General features: G+C 32.0%; 1 pseudogene; it reads left to right on the top strand.

The window, feature by feature from the left end:
• Positions 1-20158, top strand: part of LOC149570246 (cullin-1-like) — a 147054-nt pseudogene that overhangs the window by 47642 nt on the left and 79254 nt on the right.

The raw sequence follows: 20158 nt of genomic DNA, 5'->3' as shown, positions 1-20158 counted from the left end.
GTTGATGAACAAAGGATTTTCTTGAATCAACATATTTAGTTTAATGAATTTATTTGTTAAGTTTGTCAGAAGCATGAATGTTGATGATATTCCTATGGGGGAGAATTGTAGAAATATGATTAGATCATTATCATGATGATATGTTATATTTATGACTATGTTTGTCATTGATGTCAACATAGCAGTTTTCTTATGAATCTTCCATGAAGATGATTCTGATGAACAAGAAGTAAGTGCTAGTGATGATGAAATAGGATTTGTAGAAAATAAAGAAGAAAGTCTAGAGAAGATAGCTTTGGTATCACAGGTTGAAAAGAAATCTGATTGGATAATTGATAGTGGTTGTTTACATCATATGACTAGTGATATGAAAAAGTTTGTTGACTTCAAAAGTCATAATGGAGGAGTTTTTAGAGTTGGAAACAATGAAACATGTCATGTTAAAGGTATTGGATCTATAACTCTTGATGGTAAAACTAACATTGAGGATGTATATTGTGTCGATAGTTTGAAGCACAATCTTCTGAGTGTTGGACAACTAGCAAATAAAAGTTATCAATTATAGTTCAAAGAAAAGACATGCATGATTAGAGAAAGAGATGGAAAGGTAATTGGAATAGGAACTAGATCTAGAGGTAATGTATTTCAGTTGAATCTTACTGAAATTACATGTTTGATTGCAAAGGTAGATGATAGTTGGTTATGGCATAAGAGATTTTTTCATATAAAATTTGACAACATTGTGAAGACTAGCAGTATGTTTGCAGTTAGAGATTTTCCCAAGATTATAAAGCCTACTAACACAATTTGCAAGGAGTGTGTTTTGGAAAAACATAACAAAACTTCTTTTCCCAGCAAGAAGTTTACCACTACAAAAAAATTAGAGGTTACACATACAAATTCCAACAATCCTATGAAGGCTAAATGATTCTATGGTGAAAGGTATTTCATGATTATAGTTGCTGACTTTTCTAGAATGATGTGGGTTGCACTTCTTAAAGAAAAATATGAGGCATTTGATAAGTACAAGATATTCAAGAGTAGAGTTGAGAATGAATCAGGCATGAAGATTAAATGTTTAAAATTAAATAGAGGAGGAGAGTTTACTTCAAATGAGTTTAACATCTTGTGTGAAGCTAATGAAATCAAAAGATAATTATTAGTTCTGAGAACCCCTTAACATAATGGCATAGCAGGGAGAAGAAATAGGTTAGTAACAGAAGCAATAAGAGATATGTTAGTTGAGAATGGTGTATCTAAGATGTTATAGAGAGAATCTATGAATACAATAGTCTACACTATGAACAAAGTGCAAGTGAGGAAACACACAAACAAGATCCCTTATGAACAATAGTTTGGTCACTCACTTACAAATAATTATTTCAAAATTTTTGGTAGTAAGTTTTATATTAGAAGAGATGATGATATTGGTAAGTTTGATGCTAGAAGTGATGAAGGTATGCTTCTTGGGTATTCATTGAAAATAAAGGCTTATAGATGTTATAATATGAGAACTAAGACTATTATGGAAAGTGCAAATGTAAGAGTTGATGAGAAATTTAGGATACATGAAAGAGTATTTGATTACAATTAAGATGATGATAATATTGTTACTAAACCAAGGAATGATGAGGTATTCCTTGAGACTAACAATGATTTCAGAATGAAGGAGAGCTAAGGTAGGAACAAAGCTTGGAACCTTCATAGAGCTAAGAATTAAGATAACAACTCCTACTTCAAGTAAGAATATAACAAAGAATCATCCACCCGTGCAGATCATCATAAGAAAAGATAATAGTTTGAACCAAAGAATGCAAGAAGCATGTAAAGATGACTACAAGCTATGAAAGAGGACTTGGATCAGACAGTAAAGATTGAGACATGTGAGTTGGTCTCAAAACCAACAGATAAGAATGCAATATGAACTAAATGGGTATTTAGGAACAAGATGAATGAACAAGGTGAAGTTTAAGGAACAATGCAAAATTGGTATGTAAAGGTTACTTACAAAAAGAAGGAATAGGCTATGATGAAACCTATACTCATATGGCAAGAATAGAAGTAGTAAGGTTATTCTTAGAATATGCAACATATAAGAAATTCAAAGTATATCAAATGAATGCCAAGTCAACATTTTTGAATGGAGAACTTGAAGAAGAGGTATACATAGAACAACCTAAAGGTTGTCCTTTAATAGATGACAAGGACATAGTATGTAGATTGAAGAAAGCGTTGTATGGATTGAAGCAAGCACCTAGAACTTGGTATGCAAGGTTAGACAAGCATTTGAAAAAGCTTGGATATAAAAAAGTTATGATAGATAGTAATCTCTATTAGAAAGAAATTGATGATGAATTAATAATTTTGGTAATATTTGTTGATGATATCACATTTGGAGGAAATGATGATGTAAGTGACAAGTTTGTAGAAGAAATGAAGAAGGAATTTGAAATGAGCATGATAGGAGAAATGAAATATTTTCTAAGATTATAGATTGTGTGGGACAAAGAAGGAATCTTTATTTCTCAAACTAAGTATTTTGAAAGATTTATTGAAAAGGTTTGGTTTGGAAACATGCAAACCCATTGGAACACTTATGGTAACTGGACACAAGTTATCTACAAAGAACAAGACACCTATTGTTGAACAGAAGAAGTATAGATCTATGATCAAATGATTGTAATATTCTTCCTTAGGGCTATCTGGGTCAATTGTCCCCGATATCTATATATGTATAGCTCCAAAGCCTATCTCTCATTAGTAAAAATGGGTCTCATGATGGGAAAATGCTCCCATGCCCACACATGAAGAACATAGACCCCTATGGCCATACTCTTCCTCTCATGATAAATGTTCTCATGCATCTCATGAAACATATGTGCGAGCATGTACTCACCCCACCCATAGCATATCAACTCATCCAACATCAACAACATCCATCCCCATTTGTACTCAAGTTTGTACCAGCCTTTGTTAGGCATCAGAAAGAAGCTAATAAATATACCCAATACTACTACCAACCGATGGGTTGGACCATACATATGCACTAGCTCATTCCATGTGATGGCTATTCCCATGTGAGATCCTCCTAGAATATGGCCCTTAGTGCTATTGTGCCTATCAATAGTACTGTGTCATACACTACTCGTTACCCATCAAATGGGATATGTACAATCCTATAGATGTCCTCTCGGGTGATAGTAATCTCTCCCTGGGGCAATTGATATGTGCTCATCTTAGAATGGAAATGCTCAACCAATACTATCAGTAGGCTATGATTCACAAGCAATGTGGGAATCCAAAAAAGATATGATAGACCAAGGGCATCAATGTGTGCCATGTTGACATCATCCAATAGTTGAATCAAGGTTCTGTAGGGCTGATAATGGATCTAAATCCGATGTCAATAAAGATAACTTGCAAACATTAAAACAACATGCACATGATTAGTCTTAGATAGGCAAAAACAATGAATGAAAGCACAAAATATCAATGAGAAATTAAATTAAAAACCTTAAATTTTGTACACTACACCAATTTTTCATGCAAGATTTCATCTTCTAATGTGAGACTGCGCCTTTTTTGTGCAAGGAAGCACATTCTCATGTGAGAAAGTTCAAAACACTTAGTGCAAAAATAACCAAGCTTAGGGGTTTCCATGTGAGAAGAGTTTCCCTTCCACGCAAAGAAACCAAGCATGTCTGACAAAGAAGTACTAGGATGGTACTTCTTCACATGAAATGCGAACCTGAGCCAAAAGAAGAACAAAATCCTTGTGTGACCTCTAAAAAACCCTAAAAACATGCTAAAAATGACTCAAAACGTGTAAAAAATTTAATGCAAAATGGGATTATCGATCACTCACTAGAGGTCAGTACTCTGTTGGCCAACTATATCACCTAGAGCACTTGAATCAATGCATACACATGGCGACCTCCATCTTTCTCCTTAGAGCTATCTTCTTCAAAAAAGACAAAAGCACAAATCAATTGAAAATGACCCTTTGGGCCCTTATTTTTTAAAGTGCTCCGATTGGTGTAAAAATCACCCTCTAGCTAATTTGGTTGATTTGAACCATTTTTAGGATCGAGTTCAAAATCTGACACACTTAAACAACTCAAAATCACATTTTAAAATTTTGGGACTGACACGATTAGATGTTTATGTAGTCCATTTTTATGATACTTTGTGAATATTGGAATCTTTCCAAATCACATTTTCTTCAAATTTTTCAAAATTTTTGGAAAAAGTCAACTTTGGTCAAACTTGGTCTTTTGGACCTCGAAATCGCTTCGAATCGACTTCAAATTTTCTTTAGACTCTTCTAATATGTTCTACATTCTTTCAAATCTCTAATTTCTTCAGTATCTTTAAATCTATTTCTTTGCATCACTATTCTGGTGTGTCATGTTTTGATTTTTCTCTCGAAGGGGGTAAGATGATTACATCATTGAATCTTCCAAAATTGGTTTCAACTCAATTTAAATCTTATGTCCTCATCACTTGGGGCATCTCATCACTCAGATCATCTTTGTTCCCTCTATTTGGTTTCTATGCCATCTATCTCATCTTTTGATTAGCTGATCAATCTTATAACAATTCTTATTAGAGTTTGATGGATAGGTATACAGACAGTCTAACCCTAACTCCTAAGGATCAAGCCTCATTTTGGGGATGATTCTATGACTCATGATAGGTCTTTTTATCTCTTTCATGGACCAATATCTAGGTGTTCTATCTAGACTTTGAGGGATTAAGCTCCTTTCTGGAGATAATTCCAATTCTTGCTAAGGATAAAGCTTCGTTCTGGAGATATTCCTAACTCTTGCTGAGAATTAAGCCTCATTCTAGGGACAATTCTAAGTTCTTCCTTTCTATCACTATTCAATGGATAGATATCAAGATATTCCAACCTTAACTCCTAAGGATTAAGTCTCATTTTGGGGATAATTCTATGAATTGTGATTTCTTTCTATCACTATTCAATGGATAGGTATCAGAATAGTCTAACCCTGAATCTTAAGGATTAAGTCTCATTTTGGTGATAATTATATGAATTGTGATTAATCTTGTCATATTCTAATGGATAGGACTATCTAACCTCACTCCTGAGAATTGACTCTTGTTCTGGGAACAATTTTGTGAAGTTTGATAATCTTTGTGCTTTCATATCGGTATCTAGGTGTTCTATCTAGATTCCCTAAGGTTAAGCTTCATTTTGGATATAACCTTAAAAATCTTATCAATCTCAATATCTAAGTGTTCTATCTGGATTCCCTAAGGTTAAGCTTCATTCTAGAGATAACCTTAAAAAGCTTATCAATTGGTCTCTATGTCATCAATTTCATAACCAATCTCATTTTTTGATCTATGCTTCATACTTTTCATTTCTTTGAATCTAATGTGCTACTCACACATTCATTCAAAGAGGGGAAAATATAATACCCCAAAATTGGCACATTGCCAATTTTGGTTTATTTAATCAATCTTAAAGTCCTATTTTACTAGGAAATTCTAAATTTTGATTATCACTACTTAACTTAAATGTCAAATGCAAGAAATCCCTAATCTACATTAATTAGATACTCTATTTAATTCCTAAGTCTAATCAAATTAGCAAGGGTAAACCTATTAATCAATTTAATTTAATTATGAGTCCTAGCACTTTGGTTAAATTAAATCTACCCCTTTTGATAAAATGCATATTAATGGATTAAATGTATTTGATTTAATAAGATAAATGCTCATTTTAATTATTGACTTTAATTATTGAATTAATTAAGAATATCCATTTACAAGGTTATATTATATTCTATTAAATTAAATATATTCTCCAAATCTTCTCTTCAGTTGAGAAATGGAAACTCTGAGTGGACTGAAATCAAAAAAGGAATTAAATTAGTTAACTCCTTATTTCATTCAAAAGTAAATTAGTTGGCTTCCTTTTCATAAGAAAACTTTCTATTCTGATTGAATCTTCTTTAGATCTTGACCGTTTATCCAATTTGATCTCAACCATTGATCAATTCTTGGATTTTATTTAAGAAGCCCTTAATTTCTCATTTTAGAGGTTAATAATTGATTTGCATCAAACTTATGCTGAATTGCTAACTCAATCATTCTTGCATTCTTATCTTATAGTTTCATATTGCTTTCATTTTAGCTTAAAAATGCACTCATTTAGATTAATTTCTCTTTCTTGTTTCTAGATTAGTATTGCATATCTCATATAGATTAATCTTGCCCATTATATAGCTATTAAAATCCTTCATTCTAGATGGCTAGTTGTTAGCTTCTTGATCTGAGAGCATTTAGCAAAATCATTCTAGTTAGGAGGCAATAGATTGACCTATTGATTATTTCGGATGAGTGATCCCATGTTCATTCTAGAATGATTCTTTAGATAATGATCATGTTGAAGTGTGTGTGAATCATAGATCCCCACATTTCACACTCATAGCAAGATCCAAATGAGCTTGGATGTGATGGTGAGATCAAAGTTCATGCTGAGTCAAAGACATTTCCACATTGATGACTCTTCTAAGTTTAGAGTTCTTATTGAGTTGAAGGTATCTTCTGAGTGTTGGAGACTTAGCCAAGTGGAGCACAACCTGTCACTGAGAGAACTATTGTACAATGCATTAATGGAAAATTTAAGATTGAATTTTGTGAAAAGGGGAAATCGAAGGTTATGGTTTCACCATGATTTTCAGACCAAAGAGAGAGAAGAGTACTCTAGAGCACTCGAGCAATTCAAAGCTATTCTTTCAAAGTTCTTTTTAGAATTCAAAGTTTTATCGAGCAATATAGCATGCTCTAGCAACAAGGTAAAGAAAGGTAGGGAGATGTTAGTTCGAGGAGTCATTTGTAAAGTCACCATTCAAACTGAGTCTAGTGATTGCTAAATAACTTGACCTAGTTGGAACACAATCATGAATTCCTCCCAAGTTTCTCCTTATTCATGATATTCAATCATACTATCATTGTTCAATTCAGGAGCTAGGAGACCTAGAAATGAACTAGGCATTCAATGAGTTATATGTGGATGTAAGCTTGAAACTTGAGCATAGGTATTTGGAGATGAAAGGTTTAACTCATTACTTGCACATGCCAATAGATTCCCAAGGGAAATGGATTAAGGCAATCCTCAACCAAGTTCATGACATGTATTTTTGGTTGGACCAACCTATTTAGATCACCAAGAAGATGATACATAGAATTACAAGGTTACCAATGTTGAACAAGGCAAAAACCACAAAAACCCTAGGTCAAGTTGAATTGAGAAAGACAATTCTTGTCGAATGGGATGGTAGAGGTATGAAGTTTAATGGCACAATTGACATGGAGATGAAGTTCAACATCCATATTATAGCCCACAAGAGTTACATCTCTAATCCATTGAACAATATTCTTTGTGAAGTTGTTGACCTAGATTTTAAAGTTGTGAAGAACAACTTATCTTTCGGCCTTGCTGAGATACAACTCAATTAGCTTAACAAAAACATGGAAAGCATTCTTTCATCAAGGAATAATCCATATAAGTTTGGATCTCTGTTGACTTGTTTATTCTTTTATATGCAAAAGTTTTTTCCTTCCAAAGGAACTGTGGTGTAGAAGAAGAATACGCTTATTTTGTATCAGATTAAAGAATTCATAATAGAGATGGTGATAATTTTGAAAGTATAATAGATGCATATTTTGAAACTTTTAAAGAGAAAATGTATAGTAGATATAGAATCCCTAAGAAATTAGTGGAAGATTATGAACTAGATATTTTTTTTTATGGTGGATTGTGATAAAGTGCACATCTAGGCAGTAAGGCCTAGAGTGGTATAGGTTAAGCCTCTAGGATATGAGGTTAATATAGATGACATAAGAGACATAATTGAGGTCCTTGTGAATGAACCAGTAGACTCCAAGAAATCGTACTTTGGTACCAATGAGGAATCCAAGCCTAGGATCTCATTGGAAATAAAAATTCCTCAGGTCTTGAAGAGAGGAAGGAAACAAGCTGAAAATTATTTTCTATTTTAGGAAATTTAAAAGAACAATGGCTAAATTCTTTATATGTCCAACAAACAAGAATTTTGTTACCTTTAGGTTCTCTCTTCAAAAGTAAGGCAAGTCCTTCTTCAATCTTATTTTCTTCTTCATCTTTGGTTTTGATGCTAATAGCATAGTCTCCACTTGTACTTTTTGTCAACATAGGTTTGTCTCTTCATACACAAAAAGAAGTCTATACTCTAGGAAACTCTCCACTTTTTTTCATCCACATTTCACATGTCTATAATCTCGCAAGAAAAGTCTCTCTTGTAAAGTTAGGTGTACAAGGAATAATAGGTTCAATCATCTATGATGTTTATTTATAATAAGGTGTCAAGGTATTAAATATTTTCCATATAACTTTAGTTTTTGACATTTCTCCTCCACAATTCTCTATTCCTGTAACAATCTCTAATATTCTTGTGAAATATTCTCTTATAGTTTCATCTTCCAACATCTTAGAATATTGAAATAACATATTCAACACACTAATCCAACCTTATTATTATGTTTATCACCCCCAAATTTACTTTGTAAAGACTTCCAAATCTCATTAACAAGTATGAAATATTTTACCTTTCCATTTTTGATGCAGGCAGAAGGTGACTAACTAGGGCCAATGGCTCATCCAACTATCCAAACCACCCTGCAAGAGTTAACACAATGGAAGCAAAAACAAGTAATAACAACCAAAAGAGAGAGAAGAGCAAATATTTCTATTGATTCATCAAAATATCTTCATACATGCCCAGCTATGAGGCCTTCTAGGTTACGACCAATTACAATACATTCAGTTACAAATATCCAACAACAAATTCGCACCTTCAGTTCTGCTCTAAAATCTTCTTCTCCAAAAACTTCTTCTCTTGCAATGCTTTTCTTTTCTTCACCAATAACATCTCTCAAATTCGATATACCTCTAGGATGCATTCTGGTAACAATCTCAAAAGGTGTCTTCCCTATACTCCTATTCATTGAATTATTATATGCAAATTTAGCTTGTGCCAATACCATCTCCCAATTACTTGGATTATTTCCAACTAAATGTATCAGCAAATTTCCCAAGCTTCTATTCACAACCTCTGTATTTCCATTTGTTTGTGGATGGAATGTAGAACTGAACTTCAGCTCAGTACCCATCTTTTTCCACAAAGTTTTCCAAAAATAGCCAACAAACTTACTATCTCTATCTGAAATAATGCTTCTTGGTAATCCATGCAATCTCACAATCTCTTTAAAGAAAAGTTCAGCAACATGCTCAACATCTAATGTCTTCTTACATGGTATAAAATGAACCATCTTAGAAAATCTGTCCACTAAAACAAATATAGAATCATACCCCTTCATTGTTTTAGGAAATCCAAGAACAAAATCCATACTAATGTTAGTCCAAGGTTTCTCAGGAACAGTAATAGGCATAGACAAACTAGTATTTTGACTCACTCCCTTTGCAACTTGACAAACTCCAAAACTCTTTACAAATTTCTGAACATCCTTATACATTTGTGGCCAATAATACTTCTCTTTTAGCAAACTCAATGTCTTATCAATTCCAAAATGTCTAGCTAATCCACCACTATGCTTTTCGTTAATCAAATTCAACCTCACAGGACTTCTAGGAATACAAAACTGGATGCCTTTGAACAACATACCTTCTTGAATGAAATACTCATCATACTTAATTGATCTATTAGATTTGGTTCTCTACACTCTCTCCACGCCTTAGAAAAATCAGTATCAGAATCATATAACTCTTTCATCTCATTAAAATCAAGAACTTCAACCTTCATTTCAGTCAATAAAGAGCGTGTTGTACTCAATGCATCAACAACTTTGTTAATAACTCCACTCTTATGCTTGATCACAAACGTAAAACTTTGCAAATACTCAACCAACTTCATATGTCTTTGAGTCAATTTATGTTGACTTCCCAAGTATTATAAAGCTTTATGATCAGTATACAACACAAACTCCTTAGGCATCAAATAATGTAATTTTTAATTTCTGGAAGAGCTGATAATAATGCTTCTCTAGAAAGAATAATTTGCATGAATTGATAAACTTTTGTTTCCTCACAACCTTCAAGCTTGTCTTTTTTAATCACAACTTTAATCTTTGTAGTGACTATTTATGGAGGAAAGAGTGACACTTTAATTGGGTTGCAAGTGTCCACTTTTCTAGGCCTTTAAGCCATATTAATATGTATGAAAGGGAAAAAGGGAAATAGGGAAATTTCCCAATATGATTCCACTTATGATCCAAATTAGATTGGATAGGACCCAAAGTAAGAAGGGTGCTAATACTAAATTCAAATTTTAAAGAGGAATACAATACAAGGACATGTACTCTTTGGCCCTTGATAGGATAATGTGAATGTGAAATTGAACTAATTGCTTAATTAATATAAATCTAAATGACAGGTGTATATAATTAGCCCTAGAAAGATAGAGATCTAGCGTAAAGACATGAAAGAGGATAAAATATAAAAAAATCACCTTGAAATGCATAGAGGAAGATGTATTTTAGCTCCAAAACTCACAGATCTAAACTATTTTTGAATATCCATTTGGAGATCTTGGAATAAAATGACAAAATGAAAAAATGAAAAAAATATCCCCAGAAAAGGATATTGAAGCTCTAGGATAACTAGGAAGGTTTCCCTATAACTAAACTGACATTGTTTGAAAACATGTAACTAACTTCTCCATAAAGCTCACATATTTTAGGTTCCATATCGCTAAGCTCTAATTGGTATCTTACAAATAAACATGGAAAATAAGTGTTTTGGGTTAGACTAATGAGGGCTTTCCTTGGTCAAGTCATATTTTAAGGAATTAACCATAAAATGAAATATAATTAATAAAGGAAATGCTTACATGTATTATATTTGAATAATCAGTGTTACCTTTGACATGTGATCAAGTATGCAAATGTAATTTAGTCTTGACTCAAAGAAACTAGAAATGAAAGAAGTCAAAACCTCATGTATGGAAATATATGTGACATGGTATGCCATGGATGAATAATAGAAGAAGTTGAATGAATTGAAATGATATATCTTCTCCTTACATCCAAACTCCACTACCACCTTGAAGGATGAAGTTTGATGCAAGTAGATTCTTAGACTTGAAGATACTTGAAGAATAAAGCTTTGATTTCTTACTTTCTTGTGAGATAACTTGAGAAAATGACGTTGAATTGAGATATGAAAATAAAAACCCCAAGCCTCCTTTTATAATAGTTTGTGAGCAAGAATATAGCTTAGGCTGATAGGGGAGTTGATTAAATACTTTGAAAAAATCAAGGAGTTTTGGGCCCCAAACCCAACAACCACCATAGACTAAGTTGAAATAGGTCAATATAGCCTAGTCCAAGTTGAATTAAGTTGACTTGGTCCAAAAGGACATGACATAAAGGTCATAAATCTCCATAATAAGGTGTAGGTGAAACTGACAGATAATGAGTTGATTATGAGATATGGTCAAAAGGATATCAAAGTGACACCTAGAAGACCATGTTGGAAAGTGAGAAATGACAAAAAAACATGAAATGGAAGAGGAGAGGAGAAAATGATACCAAAACACACCAAGGAGGGCTAAAAGTTCTAAAAATGAAGTGTGCCCATTTTAAGACGGTACAATAACCAACACAAATTCTTGACCCATGCATAGTAGGCGTGTCTTCATATTATCTTTGCATCTAGCATAGTTAACTCCATGAAACCTCAAAATATCTTTTCTAAATCGTATCATAGATATCCCTAAGATTTGAATGTTTTTCTTTCAAAGACTTGATACTCTAATACCAACTGTTTTTGATTAAGGAAAACAAGTTTTGAAGGGTGCCTAAAACCCATTAGAAATCTTATAAATTTCAATGAAACCCAAACTTAAAAACAACAAACCTTAGATGAGATAGGTCACCTGACAAAACAAGGTGATTGGGGTGGCCTCACAGATAACATAGTGCACTACTACCACCTAAACAGGTTTTAAATGAGATCCTAAAACCCCATGGTTACAAAAGAAGACATTTAATCCTGAACCATGTCAAACTACAAGATAACATGCCAAAAAGACCAATATAACCAAAACAAAAAGGGACGTCCTCAAAAAGACTAGGTGAGTAGCTAGAAAAGAAATCTAAGCCTCAAGATTTACTTTTAGATCCTATCTTTTGAGAACGTAGAGACATATCAAATGATGGAAAAGATGGGTTAACCTTTTTTCCTTTTATTTGTGTCCATCCATCATCTACCATCCCAACAACCTTCTGCCAAGCAAAGTCATCCAAACCACAATCATCCCCCCAAACCCCTCGCATCCAAGGAAGAAGAACCACAACCACACGAAAGAGGGGCAATAGCTCCCCTCAGAGCTAGAGCCACATTAGGAGAATCAGCCAGATCAAAGATAGCAACATTTGAAGGAGGGTCAATAGTATTAGCCACCACCATAGGGGAAACATTTAAATCATGCAGAGTAGCAACAAAATCTACCTCCAAAGAATCTTGAGATGAATCAACCAACTCACCCCCACCAATACCAATTGTTATAAAGTAATGTCCACAATGATAATTGAGAGGGGGGGGGGGTTAAATACTTTAAGTATCTAAAACAACTCTTAATATCTGTATTAATTCTAAAACATGTGTATAATATATGCAACAACCATATAAAGGTAACAATGCACAATAAAACTAGATATTTTAACTGGGGGAACCCTTTATTTTATGGAAAACTCTAGTGGGGATACTACCAACAAAATGATATACTAATATAAAAGATCCTTGTGAAAGGATAAACCATATTAAGAGTCAATGAAATATAATTAGTACATATGAGTTCTTGTTAGGAGAATTTAAATCCCTATTAGGAGATTCCAACCTTGTTAGGAGTTGTGCGAACCCTATTAGGAGTTGAAGGAAAATTGAATCCACTATCGAAATAACATGAATACTATTCTTCCTAAATATTACAAGTATGAAACAATTGTCTAACCAACAACTTGTCTTGCCAAATAAAGTTCCTTGTAAGCTAACCCTACCTCAATCATGTCAAACTCTTCTAAGTTCTTTACAAGTTTGCATATTAAGCTTACCCAATGTTTATTAAAAATATATGATGACATATTACACATTACATCTGGTAGAACCCAATGTTTTGCAAATTTGGAGTTCCAATCCATAGCTAGAAAGTAATTTTTTCATTAATCTAGATCCACTAAGCTCTCACAAATTTTTTTTAAGCTCATACAATAGTCTATGGTATTTTTAATGTTAGAGCCATGCACTCAGAAGGACTTGATCCATAATGGGTTCTTTAAGAACCTTTCAATTTCCTCGATAGACCAAGGGCCCATTGACAATTCAACACATTTTGAAAATTTCTAAATTTCTAAATAAATATGGACTGATCTTAACATACCTTATGTTTCTTATGTTTTCAATGGCTAGTAAGGCATTATCATTTCTTCAAAATGCGGCTATCGCTAATTCATTGCTAAGTTTAAGGGATTGTCACAAAAGAGCAAAAAGATCAATTGTTGTTACAATATACAATGCTAGAATCATCTCTCACTTGTATCAACATGGATTTGAATAGTTGAATATACACATATTTCACATTCAAGTTATTATCTTGAATGTTCTGAGAGCACCAAACAAAGCAAGTATATCATTCATATCAAAATGGGAATCTCGGTCAGCCACTCCCTATACACTAGCCCATTTTCATTGTTCTTGGAGCTTATATACTCCTTTGCTGATTACTCTTTAATATTTCAATACATGATCATGAAATTGACATTGAGGGGATGCATATTCTAATGTTTGGTAGCAAAGTATTATGCTGAGAAGGAGCATCGGATCCACATATGATATGAATCTTCCCCCCTTCTCGAAATTGTGAAGAAATGTATATCATGCCTTAAATTAATTAAGAGAGGTTTTAGAGGATGTTAAGAGATCTTTTATCTAAATCTCTTGATGGTGAGTACATTTTTTGAAATCAAAGAAGCCCAGGAGAATGGATTTAGAAAATGCTAAATATCTCAATATTGCATGGTGTACTTGTCGACCTTCCCAAAAATGTGAAAAGGTGAGTAAAGGGTAAGTATTGTTTTAATTTCAGATTTGAGATTTTTAAAAAATATTTAATATAATAGAAAATATAATATAAATATTTTTTCATTTATATTTTGGAGATTGGAAAATTCAAAAGATGCTTTGTTGAGAAATTTTATCAAAAATACTATTTTAGAAAAGATATTGGCTTCAATCAAAAGCTAAAATATTTATCCATGAAAGGCTTTATAACTAAGTCACGAGGCCTATGTTTTTGATAAGAAAAATAGGTTTTTGAGGAAGTCTGAAATCCTTTACAAATCAAGAAATTTTCAAAGAAGCCCAAACCAAACTAAACTACTATCCAAAGGTGAAACAAGTCATCCAACAAGACACAAAGACCAAGGTGGCATCGCAGATAGCACAACACTCATCAGCCACACAAATAGGTTTTGAATGGGCACTTGAAACCCCAAACAAGTTTTGAAGGGTGCCTAAAACCCTATACAAAACAACAACCGAAGGTAAACCATGTTACCAAACAAAAAGTGACCAAGGTGGCAACACATATAAAATAGAACACTACGACCATAAAAAATCATGAGGCCTATGTTGAAAGGGGCCCAAGAATATGAAGTTTGTCATTTGGAAAAGGTATAAATTCATGACTTCTCTAGAATTCAAAAATGAAAAATAAAGGTGAGAAAAGCTATTAAGTTTTAATTTAATGCTTATCTTTATATTGATGATGTGTGAAATATTAATTTATCCACCTTCATCAATCAAAGAATTCTTATTAAAATATTTATAAGGAAATATTTTTCCCTAAAGTTCGTCAAAGAATATACTTGGAATTTTTTTCTCCAAAAACCGTAATTATATTTTTGAAAATATTAGATTATAATCATAAATTATTAATATATTTGCCATGTGTATAAGGTCTTCTCTTTAATATGGGTATCAAAGAATTATAATTCCAATTTTAAAAATTATGTTTTAACATTTGAAAAGGGAAATATTTTCATTACTAATGTCTTGATGGAAATATTTAGGGAGGAATTATGAAAACATTTTCTTGGCTAAAATAATATTTTGATAATATATCTTGTCAAAGCAATATATTTCCAAATAACATTGTAACGCCCCGCCAAGGGATCCAAAAGAATTAACCTAAAGTTTCACTAAGTTTGCTAAACATTTTTTTTTTTTTTAAAAGTAAGAATGTATAACATACACATCAAACACATAGTAGCGGAAGCAATTACATGTAATCATCAACAAACATACATCACAAGTTACATTCCTTAAGGATCCCAAGACGTTGAGTCACATTTAAATTTAATTAATTCTAAGTCTAACAACTACCACATACATATGAAAGAATAATAATAAAGTCCAATGTCCATAATATACATTTTCTCCGAATGCCTCTTGGCAATTTAATTCGGAATGCTCAATCATCCACTGTACATGTCACAGGGTATGAAAGGCTTATAAAAATATACATATGTAAAGATAAAGATACATCATCCTCAAATCCATGATACAAAGTACAGTAAAATAAATGAAACTAATAACATACCTGATACATCCATACATCCATAATGATAAAACATCTATCATAAAATCTAACCATCCATCATAGTAATCCAAGAACATAGTGAAGGTAAATGCCAACCAAGAAAGCTTCAACCACGGTGACCACAGACGGATCTCAATGGTAAGAGTAAAAAGCACTACCACCCGACCGCGTGGAACCTAAATGGTCCACTCCCATGGCACTGAGGAGATAGTCTCAAGTCCCAAACAAGGTATCAAACACAAAACACAAGTACTCTCTAAGTCTGGGAAATCCTAAAAGTATACTAACTCAAAGGTTCCAACATAGAAAGACATCTAGACCCAGAGGCACCACAAAGACACGTAGGAAACCTGCTATGCAAGCGGGAAAGTGTCATCACAAAAGTCACGTAGAAGTTACCTGAGCAATCCCTTAGGAATCCCAGGTCCCTAGTGATTCTTGTGGCCACTAGTATCCTCTCGTACTGACGAGGCATACTGCGGAATGCAAGGTCGTAACCAAGCGTTCTCTCTACCCCATCCTAGCCTGTACTAGCACTCAAGGCATGGGAGAGAACATACAATTATCTTATTAGGTTCATTTAAGTCAGTGTTTAGGTGAGATGTTTTCACTTGTTAAAACAACTTACAATGGGTTACTCCAGGCAGCCTCTTAGGGCCCCGATCCCCATTGCAAGCCACTTCCCGACACTACACATAGATAACCTACCCTAGGCTCATGAAATCACAAATCAAAGAATCATAATAAAATCACCTCAGTCCTATACAAGAAACTGAAAAACATCATAAAAGATAAGCCACAAAATTACATCAGTTCTTCATGAGCAACAGGTAAGCATCAAATAATAATCATATGATCACAACAGTTCTCTATCAGCAACTGAAGGCATCAATGATAATTCACAATACTGATCAAAGACTCCAAAATGGTCAAGTCAACACATGACATCATCAAGAACATAACAAACACTTCAGTCCTCTCAAGCGACCGAAAAGCAATCCAAGTATAACTGATCGATGACTCAAAAATGGTTATCAAATATAACTGATCGATGACTCAAAGATGGTTATCAAATATAACTGATCGAGACTCAAAAATGGTTATCAAATATAACTGATCGAGACTCAAAAATGGTTAAGTCAGGTATCTTATATACATACACTTCAGCTTCACACAAGGAAACTAAAAAGCAATAACAAACAGTAAAACATCCCTCATAGAGCACTCCATCACATTGCCATGGTTGGGTTTAAAAGATCAAGAACAAATCATCATAATACAACAATTGCATAATCCCCAAGCCTCTGGTAACAACCTAAACTGGTCAACCTAATCAACTCCAAAACCCCAACCATAATAGCATAAAGAAAACAGAACAATACAAGACAGTTCATAGTTGGATACATTTTCAGAAAACACACAAGGGTTTAAGTTAAAGTTCAATTCATGTTTCAATGTACGTTTTTAGTGTAGAAGTTTCTCATTATTACCCTTATGCTTAAACCCAATTATTTATTTATAATTATAAGATTACTCTGAAGATTAAAAGTCATTTTTATTTTTATTTTATTTTATTTATTTATTTATTTTTTAAATTTTTATTTATTTATTTATTATTATTATTATACATCATTCTTAATTAAAAATTACCTAATGTTATTTAAATAAAAATTACATTTATAATCATTATATAAATATTAATAAAATTTAACATTTAAATCTATCAATAACATTAATATGAAATTAACTTAAAACTTATTATATAAAAAAAAAACTACTTTCAGTTTAATAAAAATCGAATGCCAATAAAATATGGCTCGGCATCATATGTTTAAGTTTTGTTTTTATAAAACAAAACTAACAAAGCGATTTAATAATCGCTGCCTGCGGCTTAATTGTAGCGCAGTGACTGCTATGCAGGGTACTGCTGCGTCAGCAGTACTTGCTGTCACAGCAGTATTGCCGCCGCAGTAGTACCTGCTGCGACACGCGGGCCGATAGGTAAGAAGGGGGGGGGGGTAAGTATATATATTTTATTATTATTTAATTTTAATTAATTTTAATAAAACTTGTTATATGTTATGATTTGTTACTCAATTTCTTGTGAAATATAATTTACTTTTATAATAAAAAGAAACTTTGTTATTATAGTAATTTAAAATAATTTTCTTTTAAAATAAATTTTATTTATTTTACTATAAATATGTAAACAAAATTATCAAATAATATATATATTTTTAATATATATTTTTGAAATTATTTTCCTCTAAACTCTAATAGAGAAAATACTACCAACCATCCAATTTTATTTATTTTTATTTTTATTTTTAAATTTAGAATTTCATCTTTAAATTCAAACCCTCCCAATTTTAATCCTACTTTCTTTAATCTACAAGATGGGATTTTTCCTAAATAGTTTTTTTTAAATCTAGATTACAAATGAAATCGAATAGCAAAAGATCCAAAACGAAGAAATGATACATTCAAGAAGACAAGATTCTTACAATCACGAAGTAGACAGAACATATTAAATTTCTTAAATCATTTAGGGGTCAAAATACCAGACCCTACCTGAACTCGCTCCTCTTCAATAACTTTCTTCTTAAAATCTTTCCTAGAATTCTCCTTCTGAAATTTGTTTCCAAAAACTCTCTCCAAAATTCCTGTCTCCAAAATTCACGGTCCAAATTCGTGTCCCCCAAAAATGAACCCCAAAGTTGTGATAAGGAGTTTTCTCCTCAAATCGGGGCACTAATTGTGCGTTCACCCGAGAGGACTCTTTGCTCAACTGAGTTAACTCAAAATTATCTTTTATTAATCTTTGCTTTATCTTTTCAATGCATATTAAATGAATCATTAAATAACTTTATTTAATTTTTCCACTTGACTTCTATTTTTAATCTTTATTACTTTTAAACCCATGTGCACTTTATGAATTTAAAATAACATTATAATTTCCTCTTATTTTATCTTTTAATTAATTTCTTTATTTTCAACACATGCTCGCATCATGCAATCTTACAACTTTTAATAATTAATATATTTTCTTTTTAATTTATTTTAGAAACTTAATTGATAAAATATTTAATTAACTTAAATAACCATAATATTTAGCATTTATTTAAAAATGAACTCTAAATATATTATTATTAAATTAAATAAATATTATAATGTTCTAAATTATCCTTAAACTTTTATCTCCAAATTTAATTCTTTTTATTTAATTAATTTCTCAATTAATTAAATATAATTAAATATTAAAATATCATAATAATCTTCTATTAAATTAAATCATTAATTAATCGTTTTAATTAATTTCTTTTATATTTAAACTCATGCTTAGACCATGCGATCTAGAAACCTTTAATAATTAATATCTTTCCCACTTTTAATTTATTTAAGAAACTTTAATTGATAAAATATTTATTAATTCAATTAATAATAATATTTAGCATTTATTTAAAAATGAACTCTAAATATATATTATTATTAAATTAAATAAATATTATCACATTCTAAAATTATACTTAAAATTTTTATTTCCAAATTTAATTCTTTTTATTTAATTAATTTCTCAATTAATTAAATATAATTAAATATTAAAATATCATAATAATTTTCTATTAAATTAAATCATTAATTAATCCTTTTAATTAAACTTAATTAATAGAAAATACATCAAGGACTCATAAAGCAACATACAAAAACCCATCATAGAAAAATACATACTAAATCAAACAAAAAGGGTTATAATCACGAAATAACATCATTTGATGCATTTGGAGGGTACTTAACTCAGATACTTGCCCTAATTATCAATTAGGACAATTGGCTAAAGGGTTTAGGAATTGGACTTAAGAGTTTATCTCCCCTCTCTTACCATTGAGATAATGCGATAGGGTACGCTCATCCTGGCAATTCAGGGAAGTCGATACCCGGTACCTGCAACCTGCATAAAATCCACACATGTACAGACACAATATTCTAAGCTAAACAGACAATGGCAGGAAGTGGTGCATCGTGTAGATCCCGACTAGCAGGTGACTACGACTCCCTTCCTTAACCATATCAGAAACACCATACATAAAGAAAACAAACACACACACCATACACATGCAGTATGGGGTAAGTATCCATAAGAAAGCACATGTGATAATAAACCACCTAACTAATCATCATCGATAATTGAAAACATTGAATAATCATCATACATGCATGAAATATAGAGTACCAAGTAATCTCATCATTTAATAAATTGAGTGTAAAACAACATCTGATAATCTGAAAGTAATGCTAGTAAACATCAAGTATAAAATTGGCCTAAAAGAGTTTGGCAATTAAAACAAAATGTGAACTAGGGGTAGGCACTACAAACATTTTATTTCCCTAATAATGTTTAAAGGCCTAATTGTATATTTTTAAAGTCTTAAATATTCTAACAAAAGATGTATGTGTAGGAGAAGTACAAA

Source organism: Cupressus sempervirens, chromosome 3 (genome assembly GCF_028749045.1).
Source record: "Cupressus sempervirens isolate cs-2001-9-10 chromosome 3, ASM2874904v1, whole genome shotgun sequence".
In the NCBI taxonomy this organism is placed as follows: Eukaryota; Viridiplantae; Streptophyta; class Pinopsida; order Cupressales; family Cupressaceae; genus Cupressus; species Cupressus sempervirens.
This window is presented reverse-complemented; position numbering and strand designations above follow the sequence as displayed.